This window comes from Megascapheus bottae, chromosome 8 (genome assembly GCF_031878675.1).
Source record: "Megascapheus bottae isolate mThoBot1 chromosome 8, mThoBot2.hap1, whole genome shotgun sequence".
Classification (NCBI taxonomy): Eukaryota; Metazoa; Chordata; class Mammalia; order Rodentia; family Geomyidae; genus Megascapheus; species Megascapheus bottae.
Window position 1 is genome coordinate 46,270,208 of NC_143516.1, and position 14,832 is coordinate 46,285,039.

Genomic DNA, 14,832 nt, shown 5'->3' on the forward strand with positions numbered 1-14,832 from the left:
CACAGCACTGAAAAAAAAGAGTTTTCATTGAGAACAAAAATTATGAGACATTGCAGAGCTTTTATTACATGGATTATTTATACTGGAACTCTCTGGTAGTCCCCTCACTTTTAGTTTACCTGCATGGATGAAAAATCTTTGGGTTTTTTTTGTATTATGTCATTCTTTGAATATACCAGTAACATATTCAGAATTCTTTTTAAAAATTTTTACAAGTAGAAAGGAATATAAGTGTAACACATGGAGACCGGAGTTTCTGACCATGAATGAATTTTGTATTAGCCTAGCTTTCTGTTCCTTCCTCTTAGAAATGAAATCACCTCAGAAAGACATCCAGTCTACTGTCTATCTACTTGTGGTAATTCTTCCATGTTAGTCCCATCATTTACAAACTTTTCTAATGCTCGAGATTTTAAATATGATCCATGCAACAGAAAAAGAAACTAGACAAAAGAAAACAGCACCAACAGAATTGGTTAATTTTCATTTATTTCACTATACTTCAAAATATTTTTGCAGGCTTTTAAATTCACTTTACTATTTTATCGGATTATTTTAAACCAACATAGTAATTTTAATCAGTATTCACTATTTGAAGAGATTGGAAAATGCTCACTGGAAGCTATAGGAGACTTGTATTCAAGTTCGGCTTTGAAAGGCACTTGCCATTTATCTTTGAATAAATAACCCTGACTTTCTGGGCTTCATTCTTTTCTGGTGACAATTAAGAGTTATATTCACATGAACTTGAAGGTCCTCCTCTGACATTTTACACCGGAAATCCTCAATTACTGATCTTCAATATGTTTTAATGATATTCATACATTTGCATACTATTTTGTCACTCATAAAGTGCTTTCACATAGATGATTTCCTTTAAATCTCTCCAGTGGCTGTGAGTTAGGCATATTTCATAGAAGTGCCAACAAGCTCAGAGATGTTGTAACTTATACAAGATCACTGGGTTATTAACATGGCAGGTTGGATAGACAGATCTTCCTACTATCCCATTCAGTTTCCATCTACCAAACTCAGTTCTTTCAAAGATATGGTAATATGGGAACGTGATTAGTTTTTTATTGAATTGTAATGTATTATGATTAAAATGAAACCGTCTGATTTAAAAATGGAGAACTAAGTTTCCCTGACAGCTCTAACTAGACTTAAGGAATTTGTTCCATCTCTTCTGAATCTGTTTCCTCACCTGTATTAAAAAAAAAATAGGAAGGGAACTGAGATTGATTTCCATGAGTTTGGGGCTTAGTTTTTTGTCTTAATGGCTATGACTACTTTTAGAATAATATCATGAACTATTAATGTTAAAAATGAAGACTTTTATGGCCTATAATGGGATTAAAAAACTGGTTGGCTCCTGTATATGATCTTTATTACTCTTATTGGCCTTTGTTTATGCTTTTTGCCCATTGGCATATTTAAAGAATCTTGACCCAATATTACTGACTGAGCTGTACTTTCCAACAAAATAGTTCATTCAGAAATTTCATGAAAGATCAAATATATTGGCTAAGTTATGTTGAAAATGTATGGTGATATATTTTCTAAAGAGTCTTGACTGAGAGAAGAACTTGCTTGGGCACTGACAAGAACTTGCTGGGAAGACTTTTAGGTCTTTGCAGTGTTCTGAATGAGATCTCAGCCTCTTTGATAAGGTATGTTATTTTCACACAGGCTCATGACCCTTAAATCTTACAACTTATAGACATATCATTCTAAGATAAATAAAAATCACTTGAAAATAGTGAAGGGGAAGGTATTATTTTAAGAGTTTAGGACACCATTTTGAACCTGCTACTTCTTTTCCCACCTCTCCATTTAAGCAGAACATTGGCAGTTTTGAGGCTAACAGAAAGGATCATAACTAGTTTGCTGAGCTGGTGATTTCAGGCACAATTAAGCCTTGTTGGGCCTTTCTTTATTTGTAATAGTTCTGTTTCAGTGTGGGATGCTATTCAATCCCAAACAACATTCCATTTAATAACTAGGCATTAGTTCACCCATTAAACCAGAGCAATCTCTAAGATAACATCATTCTTTTCTTAGGGCTCACCAAGTATAGCCACAGCGTGGACCTTAAAATGATCGGGAGGAGGGCTGTGTGAGCAAGGATGACTGAAATTTCATTTGTCATGAAAATAGAACTCTTTCCATAAGCTTTTTTCCTTTTTCTAAATAAGAATTTATTTATTTTCCAAGTGGTCATTATGAATGTTCTTAAAAATAAAATAACTTGAGGCCCTGGGTTCAAATTCTCACATTACAAACAAGGAAGTGAACAACCAAACCACTAATCAAAATGAATAATAGCACTTGCTAAGCCTCTTAAACGCTGAAAGTATATAGAAATGCTTCAAAAAGATATGAGAAAGAAGGCTAAAAGCAACTTCGTGTGCATTTATCAAAACTAAAAAAAAAACCAGCTCACTCTACATCAAAAGCAGAATCAATTATGGCTTAATAATAGAAACTGACGAAACTCCTTTTACACTCAGCAATATGAGTGACTCTTATAAATTGAGAGAGAGAAGCTAGATTCCAAACTGTGGATAATGTATGACCTCATACTTAAAGTCAAAACTTAGCAAAGTTAAATTCTGGTGTTAGAAGGCAGAATAATGGTTACTTTGAAGAAGGAGTAATGGGAAGAGTTTAAAGGGATCATAGGGACTTCTCATTGCTAGTAATTATATATTTTTAGACGAATGCTGAATACATGAATATGTTCCCTTTTCATCAAAGCCTATACTCATACTTTGTGTCATATTTTGAGCATATGTAATACTTCACTAAAAAATTATTTAGAAGTTACATTAGGAATGAGAAATTCCTGTAAATTGGCTATGAACTCCCTATAGTCAACAATGTAATTAGGCCTCCCTAGCAAGGGTAAAAGGGTCAGTTTTATTTCCTTGTTGATAAATCAATTTATTTTAATCAAATTTCTGTTAAAATAAACATTCAAATTCACAGAAATGTGACAATGACAATTCAGAGAGTTTCCTATTACTGCTCATTTGTTCCCCTTACTGTTAACAAGATAATGTCCTTTGCATTGCACCATTTCAGGGTACTTATTATTGACTTCTTGCTGATGGTGTTAACCTTTATCTGGCCAGAGTTGTATTTATTTGGTTCCTCCAGTAAAGTTGCTCTTTTCCCCACTCCAATACTCTATTTTTAGAAAACAAGTCACTAAGCAAGGGTCAACTCAAAATTGATGGCTGTGGATTAAATTCCAATTCCTTGATCATATTTCCATTTTTGTATATAAACTACCTTGTACATCATATATTGACTCCATATTTGTTGCCTGTATGCACATAATAGACATTTTTATTACTTTGCCTCAATGAGCAATTAGACAGAAAAATCATGTGTGACTTGACTTTTAAGTTTTCCATTTTAATAGAATCCTTGTAATAAGAAAAATAATATTTAGGGGCCAGGAGTTTGGCCTAGTGGTTAAAGTGCTTGCCTAGCATGCATGAAGACCCGGGTTCGATTCCTTGGTACCACATACATAGAAAAAAGCCAGAAGTGGTGCTGAGCTCAAGTGGTAGAGTGCTAGCCTTGAGAAAGTCCAAGGACAGTACTCAGGCCCTGAGCTCAAGCCCAGGACTGGCAAAAAATAATAATAATAATAATAATAATAATATTTAACTAAGGAAAGTGTCATACTCGACCTATTCAAAGTATTTAACCTACCTAACAGAGAGTAGATGTAATAAATGGTCTTGGACTTCTAAATATTAGGATAGAAATGCTCCTGCAGGACAGATTTATAAGTGGGCTGAAGAGGTTTGCTAAGGTGTTGAATTATGTCTTCAGAGCACCAAAAGCACATGCTCCTTGGGGCTAGAAAGGTGGTGCATCCCACTTGGGCCACAACTTCCCGCCCTCGCCCCGCCCCTACGACGAAGCCCCGCCCTCCACCCAGCCCCACCCACTAATAAGCCCCGCCCCTCCCATCCGTCCCGCCCCTTGGCCTCCGCGTCTTCCTTCCGGGTCGCGCCGGGCGGGGCTGGCCGCCGCGGTGCCGCCGCCCCAGAGCCTGGGAACTGCTCCCGCGCCCAGGCCTTTCCCGCGCTGCCGGGTCGGGTCCGGGGGTGAAGCCCTCGGCGCGCGCCTCTCCCGGACCCCGCAGGGTACGGCCCTTTCTTTCCTTCTCCCTCTTGAGGGTCAGTCTCCATCTTCCCCCCGTCGCCGCTGGGGCGGGGCTGGGGCTGCCGCGTTCCGGGGAGCCTGGGCGCGGGGCCCTTTCCCTCGCGCGCCGCGCTGCGCCTGCGGGGCTGGCGGAGGGCGGGGGGCTGGCACCCCGCCCGGGTGACGAGGCCGGGGCGTCCACTGAGGCCGAGGTCCGGCTGGCGAAGGCGCGGGGCTGTGGCCCGCCGGGCCCCTCGCAGCCGGGCCCGGCCCCTCTCCGCCCCGCCGGGCCCGTCGCAGTCCAGTGGCTCGGCCCCCGCTGTGCTGACGTCCACGTGACACCTGGTGTTTTTATCCAGGCCTGCGCCCTCTTTCTTCAGGACGGCCACAGGATCCTAGGGGGCACCCTTAATTCCGTGTTTAGGGGTGTACCCTAGATATGATGAGGACCATCTAGCCACTTCATCCTCCCGGTCAACCTGTCAGCTGGGGGAAAGTGGGGAGGCTGGGGGGGGGCAAGTGGGGGAGGGGTTTGATATTTCCTCCGTTTCCCTAAAGGGTAGCAGCCACCGAGCTTCAGGGTGCAGTCACTCACCGAACTGCACAACTAATTAGGAAGAATAAGTGATGTCAAATCGTGATTCATCTATCGCGTTCGACAGTTTCCTGGACGGGAGAGCGTTTCGCCTGCAGGTTCAAGACACAGTTCCGTTTTCTGCGCGCAGTTCTCGGTTTAAATTCAGAATGTAGGTACATTATTTTTCCCCCTTCGAGGTCACTTCCTGCTTCTGTTGCCCTGTTGATTGAGTAGAGGAGGACACCTCTTCTTTATGGAACGCTAAGTTCCTGGGGAAAAGGAGCAGTGCCTTTCTTTTGGTTGGCAAGGTGGATCACGTCCCAAGAGGCACACTAAATTTTCATTTAATTGAATTTTTTCCACACTTTTGAGTACCAAATTAAAAACAAAAACAAAAACCAAACAAACAAAAAAAGCTTTGTTTCCAAACTTGGCTATTCTAAGCCGCCCTGCACATTCATATTCTTCCTTTCATTTTACTGAGTTAACCAGAGGGATCAGTGTGCAGTGCACAAATGATCTTTTTTTCCCTGTATCATGAACAGTCTAGGCCCTGTACAGTGGTATCTTAAAATGTTATTAGTAGTTTATATTTTCCTTCCACATATCATTGGTTAATAACAAAACTAACCCCTTTTTCCTTTACAATATCAGTCCTATTGTGCTCATCCTCTTATTTTTGGCTTAGTCAATGTATGCCAAGCTAACCATAGATCCTTTCAGTGAGTGATTTGTCAAGTCCTCATTTTTCTGGTGCTATTAGTAGTCTAATTTTGGCGTGAGATATGAGGTAAGCCTCTCCCTTTTTGTTGTAGTGGTACAAAAGCTCCATCATTTGTTGAACTCTGCTTTTTCCTTTCTATAAGATATCTAACCTTACAGATCTGTCTTTCTGCCTGTTCATCTGTCTTCTATCTGTCTACATACCTACCTATCAGAAGCACTAATTTGTGTACATTCTCTGAACTACTGTGTACATTTTTCTGAATTATTGATCAGTTACATCTGACTTTCTATGATGATACCATACTGCTTCTGTTATTCTACCTTTATAATATGTTTTAATGTCTACTGATTTTTTTCCAATGTCTAGCATATTGTAGAAATCACTAAATACATTTGGAATGAATTTTAGCACTATTTGAATCACTTTCTTGCTTTGTATCTTGTTCTCTATCCCTGCTAAAATTTCATACCTCTTGAAATCATATTTTTGGCTTGCTTTTCCTATGGTCAGTTGAATTAGTAACCACTGTTAAATAAATATCCATTCTGTTACTCCAACTCACCAAGTAGAGTACCTGTATTAGAGAAGCTACCTGATTTTGTGTCTTGGCTTAGCATGTGTCTCTTCATCATCCCCAATACAAGACCTTCCGTACCTGTTTTCAGCGTTGATAGGAGATAAATGAATATTGAAGCCATTGCCCATTTGTAACTTACCATCCTAACTGGACTTCTCAAATCTGTAACAGATACAGATCTTATTAATTCATAAAATAAGTTTATACATTCATTGCAGGGTACAGAAATTGTTAAAGGAAAAGTTAAGGTGTTCTGTGCTATGTATCAGCAACTCTCTTTCACAAAGATCATCACTGTATGAGCTGGGTACTAGTGGCTCACACCTGCAGTCTTAGCTACTTGAGAGGGTGAAATTGCAAGGATCACATTTCCAAGCTAGTTTAGGCAGAATAATATGTGTGATTCCATTTCTACAGAAGGAACTGATGTGGTGATTCTTCTCTATGATCCTAGCAAAAATAGGAAACCTAAAGTAGGCAAATCATCATAACTCAAGAGTATATGTAGGTAGAAAGTAAGATTTGATCTAGCAAAAAGAAACCTATAAAAAACATGACTGGAGGCATTTTTCAAGCGGTTAAACCACAGTACTGCCAAAAAAATATATATATCGTTGATAACATATTCTCACCATCCACATGTCAGTGTGCATAAATGCACATTTGTTTCACAAATAACAGTATACCATATTTCTGCAGCTTCTATTTAGCAATAATTGGTGAACATCTATTTGTATCTGTGCAAGTATCTTGATTTTTTTTAAAGGTCTTTTGGGTGTTTTATTTTAGGAATAGCCTACAACTTATTTTCTCCTCTGCTGATACTTAGGATACTTCACATTTGTTTCTATTACACATGAAATTCTGTACAAATGAAAGTACAGTATCAATTGTTTGTGCAATAGTCCCACTTGTATTCAATATCCTTTCTTTGGTTTCTGTCACCTATAATTAACTTCATTTCAAAAATATGAAATAGGTTCCAAAGGTAAATAATTCATATATTTTAAATGGTGCTCTACTCTGTGTAGTACGGTGAATTGTTATGCCTTTCCACTCCATGAATCACATATTGTCCAACATATCCATGTTGTTTTTACCACTTAACCTGTCACTTAGGACACACTTGGTCATAATTGTCATGGTTTTATGGGGCTTATGTTGAAGTCATCCTCATTTTATTTTATAAGTGGGCCCAAAGCTTATAAGTCATGATTCTGGAAAGTCAGATATGCTAAAGAGAAGCTGTCAAGTGTTTCCTTTGAGAAATCAAAGTTTACTATATGTATATAGTATATATATATATATGGTATATGTGTATATATATATACCTATACCCCTATACTGTATATACCTATAGTATATACAGTAGGCCTTTGGTATCCATAGGTATATGGTTCCATGGAGACAAATGAGGAAAAATCATGAATACAGTTCAATATTCTAATATTACTCAAATTTACCTATACCATACGTCTAGCATCCATAATTTGGAACCACATGGAGTAGGCTACACTATTGTCCCAGAAATTATTGTGATATACACTAATACTGCTCACCAAAATCTAGATAATATTTCATGTTTTTTATCTCCAATACTAAAGATGTTTGATTCATTTTTTTCCTCATAACATGGCCCAACTACTACTAAACACAAACCGCCTTTCAAAAAATCTAAAAATTTCAGTTTATCGCCTTAAGTACATCATAAAGTATGGACTTGCCATTACTTTTTCTTTGTGTTTTGGGCAATTTGCTTTTTGGGGAGGCTAATTTTTATAAAATTAAGGACAGCTAAATATATCACATGATAATTTCAATGCCATTCATATAACTTAGAACTTCACATCAACCAAGATGCATACTATGCATGTATAGAATAATTTTTTTATTTTAAAATATATTTTCAATTTTTTAACATGCTTATTCAAAACCAGATAATCAGTGAATAAATATGCTTATAGGATTCCCTACAAACCCCCGTTTTACGCATCCATACATGTGAAGTGTTGAAATATATCTCCTGTAGAGGAAGGGGGTACTGCTGTGTACTGCTATATTTGCATGTTTGTTTATTTTCTTATATTGCTAGGTCAAAGGCTGTATGTGCATTTTAAATTCTCAGGAATTCTACCCTAGTTCTCTTTCAAAACGATTGTTGGTAAGAGTAAAGACTTACACAATTTTTAAGATTGCTGTTTTTGACATAATACCATTCTAGTCAAGCGTCTGAGATTGTATACTCAGAAAATAAGGGATTCATGGATGTTGGCAGAAGATGTGAGAATTCCTAGGTCAGAGAAAAACCCAAAGCAAGGGCAGTAACCAGAGATTATCATCTTCTGAGCTCTGGGGCCCAGTTTCCACCAAGAGAAGGCACAGGGCAAGATGACAGTAGTACATGAGTAGGTTGTATTACAAAAGAGGAATTTTGAGTTTAGGGAACCTGAGTCTTTGGTACTGAGCTATAGGTAACCTTTCTGACCTTTGCCCTTGAGGGAGATATTTTCCTGTGTAGGAAACAAGCCTGCTTTCTATCCAAGGGGAGGCCTCCATCTAGCAAGATTTTATGAGTAAATATATCACAGTATACATAAGGATATATAATTAAAAATATAATCTGAAACAAATATGGTCAGTGGCCCTGTTTATAAGACATACAGTGTTGTAAATCCTTTGCAGTACATGGAATGTGTTCTCTTACTGTGACTGCTGTGATGATACGGTTTATTTTCTACATTTTGTAATTGTATGAATGAAAAATGCTGTATTATTAGTGTTTTAATATCTTTGCTTATTGATGGGCTGAATACTTATATTTGTTTATTAGCCATTTGTATTTTCTTATTGCAGATCATATTCTTTGCTTATTTTCTATTGGTCTTCTTTTCTGTGTTAATTTGGTACAACACTACATATTGTGACTATTAGGACTTGGCATAGCTATTACCAGTGTGTACCAGGGTGCATTTTAGAAATGTACCTCAAAGTTAGTTTAATAATGTTCCATCATTTTACTTAATTCTTATTTTAACTATAAAGACTAACCACACAGACTTGTATATAATATTGCATTTGGATTTTTCTTAGGCATCATAAGTAAATCCCTTATATTTCATTTGCTAGATGTTCTCCATGTTAGTGTACAGAAATGTATAGGCATTATTTGGCTACAGTAAATTCACATCATTACTATGGTTTACACATAATTAAATGTACCCTATTTTTATTTGGCACAATATTTTACTTTTTTAGTTAAATGTATGTTATAAGCCTGGAAGGGGTTTAAACTCAGTTCTTTCCAAAAGATGGTTCATTCCTACCCAACATTAAACAATTAAAAAATGTAAAATGAGGTATTATAATGGGAAGGTGTGTGTATCTAAGATAGTTTGATAATTAGAAATCTGTCCACTTTTGTCACTGTGTGAGATAGCACTGTGGGCAAGAAGAGGGTTTCCAAATGTCTCATTAAGAAATCACCAGTCCCTTAATCCAATTCATTTTTCCTGCTTGTTACCAATATTTGATGGTGAAGTATTTCAGAAGTTTAGATATTGAAGAAATATAGAGAAGAAAGAACAGATTCTGTTGAACTAATTACCAGTTCCTAGTTTAAATTCTGAGTACTGGTCCTTGTTTTTTGATAAATTCTTTGTACTCTGGTTTTATAGACACCTCTTGCTTAGTGGCTGCCATTTTGTTCTTTGGTACAGTACTAGTTTTTGAAGAGTTCTATGTTCCGGACTCTATATCATGTTTTTTCATTTTTTTTGAGCATTATGTTGCCATCTAGAAGAGAGTACAGTTTTCATGTGATTTTCGAATTTTTCCTCTACCTTTACCTTTTTTTTTTTAAATCCTGGTTTACTATGCTTCATTTCGTCAGATTTTCAAGAAGTTCTGAAACTAGATGAAAGTCTTTATTCTCCATGGTGATCCAAAGAGTTCAGTTAGAAAGTCCACCTGTGTTTGGGCTTTTGTTAAGTCATCTTCTTGTCATTTTAACAAAACTTGAAGTAACCAACTTAAGAAGAATTTCTTGAGGTTCAGAGTTGCAAAGGTTTCAGTCCTCTTCACTCAGCCCTGTTACTTTAGGTCTGTGGTGACACAGTACATTGTAATAATGGTGTACTTAGGCCTGTTTCACCTCTTGACAGGAAACAAAGAGAAAGGAAGAAAGCCAGAGTCCTGATGTCTCCCTGGAAAATATGACTTTCCTTTGATGATCCAACTGGGTCTCACCAGGCCCCACCAGCCCTTCAAGCCTTTGAGAGACATTTATCAAAACCATAGTAGTCCTTGTTAAAACATAAATTGTAATAATATTTAACTGGAGAATTTGCATAGAAGAAAATGATATAATAATGTCTTAAAATACCATGCCCAGTGTTAAATTTTTCTAATCTGTTAGTTTTAAGCATGTAGTACAATTGGAATGTAAATAATTGTAATTAAGAAAAAGGATGCTTTTGCTAACAGTGGGTCTTTACTCCCCTATAGCATATCTAGTACAGACAGTATTACCTTTTTTACTCTTACTCTCTTAGCTCTTAAGTTATTTTTTCTTCTTCCCTCTTTTTGTAATTTTGTGGAGTCTGGGCTCCTTATAGCCCATTCCGGCCTAGAACTTGCTGTCCTCCTGCTTCCTCCTCCTCCTCCTCCTAAGTGTGGTCTTTTTAAAAGACATTTTTTTCATCTGTAGTTTTTCCAGTTCTCTGTAATCAACCTATGGTCTTATAAGTTTGGAGTGTTAAAAAAAATATATTGTATTTGAGAAAATAGCATTCTTTTACCTCTCCAATCATGTCTTTCATGAATCTTTCTTTAATTTCAATCAGAGTTTCTTTGTGGCCAGAGTCGTTTCTCTTTTATATATTCAAGGGCTGCTTTTGTACTCAGAGAAATCACCACTTTTTTTTACCTTCTCTTTGAATAGTAAAATTTCAATATGGATACTATTCTGTCTTGGATGGCTTCAAAGAAGTTCATACATTTGATTCTTACCCATTGTACTTCCATTTTTATCATCCATTTTCTTTCTCTTTTTCTTTGTATCAAGATATGGAAGTTTTTTCCTACATGTACCTTGTCTTGAAGAGTCACTGGTTTCATTTCTGTGTTTATTTAAGTTTATTATGATTCTTTTGGTCAGTTTCCATCGAAGAAAGAAGTGCTTATTGGGCATATATTAGCGTCCTGTTGGCCCTAAGGGTATAGTTATAATTAAGACATGTTTTCTGAATGTATAAATATCTTGACTGGTAAGAAATAGCACTGATATCTATCTAACAAAGTACAAAGGAATGATGGAAACTGATGTTGAAGTAAGAGGGTAAATGTATAGGAGGGGCGAGGAAATTCTGACCAGCCTAGAGATGCCAAGGCACAAAGTCACAGAGCTGTTGAGGACATATTTGGAGTTCTGAGAGGTTTGCAGCAAGAGTTGGGTGTACATAGAAGTGAAAGAGAGGGGGCAAAGAGAAGTGAATGGAGATAAAACTTGTATATTGTGCTTCCAAAAGACAGCCTTTTTTTTTTTTTTTTTTTGCTGTCTTTATGTCCTTGAGAAGAGTGAGGAAGAAGTAGACCCAGGAGGAGACTGACATGTATGCACGAGGGAGGCTAGAGGGTATGACACTATGTGATAGTGTGGAAGCATCCTGAGAATAGGCAGGAAAGAGGTATTAGGTGGAACAGTTCTTAATAGAGTTCTGCCTTTTTTCATTCCCATATATTTGGATTTTTAAACTTGACCAAAGTCTTTTTTGGCCAGTATCAATACAATTAGAAATGATCAATTTTAAAATTTTGAAAGTTTTATTCTATTTGTTATTCTATTTTGTTTGTTACTGTAATTTGTAGTCTTCTGAATTTGCTGCAAAGCCATCGAAAATCTCCTTTTGGCTCTTCATTCATTTTGCAAATATCTACTGTGCTTTGACTTATCTTTAATGTGGGCCTATTTATCATTTTCACCTTTTTCATATCTTACACTTTGAAGTTGGGAATCCTCCTTTGAATTTTAAAAAAAATTTTAGGTCTTCTATCTCATTATGAGCCTCGCCTTTGCCGTGCTCCAACTCTAGATTATTCTGTGGCTTCTTTTAGTGTATTTCATGCCATCCTTTTCCTTCCTGCTTCTCCCTCTTCTCATGCATTCTCTGCAGTTCCTGCCATCCTGCTTTTCTCCGCCTCATCGACTCCCCATCTCATTCCAAATCTCAGTGGTAAACATATGTTCTCCCTTGTCTATACCTCTTAATTTTGCTTTTCCACTGTTATTGCTTTCTCTGTAATTGTATTATTTAACTTCGCTAAACATTTTATAAAATGGAAGAGGTGGTTGAAAATAAAGCTGTATTATAATAAAATCATGTCATATAAAGCTAGTGGTTTCCCAAGGAATATGAAAGTCTCAAGGCACAAGTTGAAATTGCTGTTGTTTGTATTTCTTGATTGTCTGTGCATATAAAAGTTCAGTGAGTCAGTGGAGAATTTTCCATTTCATAGTCGCTTTTGGCAGGTGATTGGGTTAAACCACAAATAAAGACCATTTTTATCTATTACTTTAAAATTTAGGTAACTATTTGAATGAACTAGAAAAGAAAATGTCTCCCTAAAGGTATATTTAATGATCATCCTTTTGGAAAGCCTAATGTTCCAGATTAATATTTATTTGTCCCAAATGGGAAAAATTGTTTGTTTTGAATCCTGTTCTCTTTGTAAGATTGAATTATTGGATCTTTTTGCAGTTGGTATGTCACCCATTGAGATGTTTATTGCCTCCTGGGATGTTGATATTGCTTCTGTGCCTTGGCAGTGTTTCAGATAGTCCATGGACAGTACTGACTTCTGCATTGGTGGATGCTACCACACAAGTCCTGGTTCTTGCTAACAGTTATAAAGTTGGTTGTTTGTCACTTCACATCTTGTTGTGATCTTCTTTTTGCCAAGAATGGTTATGAATGCTCACATGACTAATGGTATCTTATTTTATATAGATCTTTTGTCTTATTACACTGTTTTGCTTAATTAGCACTTTTTTTAAGAACGTAGAAAGATTTTTTTTTTTTCCCCTAGTCTGAGAAATTGAATTTAGGGCCTGGGCACTGTCTCTAAGTGTCTTTTGTTCAGGATTAATGTTCTACCACTTGAGCCATAGCTGCACTTTTAGCTTTTTTGGTAATTTATTGGAAATAATCTCGGGGATTTTCTTGCTCAGGCTACTTTCAAACTTTAATCCTTGGATCTCAGCTTAATGAGTAACTAGGATTACAGGTGTAAGACATTGTGCCCACCTAGGAAGATTTGAGATGTGATGTCCCAAGGTCCTCTCTTTCTACCCAGTGTCAGCATGCAGCATGTTGACTGTCTTAAAAACTACTTTCTTACTCTTCTCCAGAAATTTCAGGTTGTTCTATTTTTCTTGTTTTTTTTGGGGGGGGGGGATGTAAATACCTTCCTTCGGTGCATCTACTCCCTGACTTCATTGTAATTCATTTTTGTAGTAGTATGTGTAATGAATCTTGTAAGGGTTTAATCTGTTAGATATCCATGCAAAGAAGTTTACATTTATACCTGCTGCATGGTAATATTGTACCAGCTAAGAACTGAGTTCTTTTTTCCATTCTTGGACTTCAGAATGGGGTAGGATTTAAACCACAAATGAATGACCTGAGAACATCTGGATTTTCTCTAGTGACTTTCCTTGGATTGTTTCAGTTAGTATCATATAGCATCCTGGCTGTGAGCTAAGTTTTACAGTCTAGGTTTTGTGGATAGGGTGATCTTTGCTGAGCTTTAGCTTTATGAAGGTCCTTCCATGTACCCTGTGTCTTGAGATAATATCCCCATACAGATTTACTTGAAACCATTGTAACTAATTACTGATTCCATGACACAGGTTAGCTTCGGCTACTGCTTCCTGCTCTTGACTTTCCTCTTCTTTTCTCATATGTGTATGTTCTCGTTTCAAGCTTATCCTTTTACCTAGAGTTTCATTGATTATGTGTTGGTAACATGTTAGTGTGTTTGGACTTAGTTGCCATTGAGAGGCAGAAGGACTCTGTAGTAAAATGTAAAATTAAGACATTCATACACATTTGTTTTCTCACTGTTTTTCTATCAAGCCAGCTAATTTGCACCTACTCTATATAGACTGCTTGACGAAATGAAAATGTTTCACTGGACTCTCCTTTTAATGAACCTTAATCCTAACATATAACTTAGTGAAACTAGGTCTGGTACAAATACAATGTTATTTGGTGTAGTATCATTAATAATATAGAATGAAATGGTTAGGAAAGAAACAATAGAGCAATGGAAACGTAAAGTAAAAATATGAAGTGTGATTAGAACTCCGCTGTGTTTTCTGGGTTGTATAGGAAGAGATCTCCACCTTAGGAGAGCCTTAAATCACCAAAGGCCTCTGTCAGTAAGAACAAGGGCCAGGGCTGTGCTGTATATGAATGTGGGGAAGCTCAGGTCTCTTGGAGTCTTTTTTTTTATTATCACAGGTTGCAGAATAAACCAGAATTTTAAAAGCAAAATATGTCTACAGGCATACTTTGAAACAAGACTATAGGTCTAAAAAAACAAAAACAAAAGACTACGTCTATAACGTCTTTAGGGACAGGATTTGTTTTTGTATTTTATTCTGTTACAAAAAATGCTTAAATACAACTTTAAGGGAAAAAATACAAGTTGTTTGAGTTGAAAATTGTATGTGTTATAAGTAGCAGTGTGCTAATAATTTGGAGATGTTTGGCTTCCCGATTAGAAATTAAA

At 36.9% G+C, this 14,832-nt stretch overlaps 1 protein-coding gene across 5 annotated transcripts in view; it reads left to right on the plus strand.

The window, feature by feature from the left end:
- The first annotated feature begins 4,024 nt into the window (after positions 1 to 4,024).
- The window catches only part of Fbxl4 (F-box and leucine rich repeat protein 4), a 69,196-nt gene continuing 58,388 nt past the window's right edge, over positions 4,025 to 14,832 (plus strand). For 2 of the 5 annotated variants that reach the window (XM_090338390.1, XM_090338394.1), the window contains exons 1-2: positions 4,025 to 4,163; positions 4,720 to 4,907. The gene's annotated coding sequence lies outside the window, so the exon portion shown is untranslated. Of the gene's footprint in view, positions 4,197 to 4,509; positions 4,643 to 4,719; positions 4,908 to 14,832 lie in introns of those variants that run through there. The other 3 variants (XM_090338391.1, XM_090338393.1, XM_090338392.1) reach the window with 3 other exon arrangements.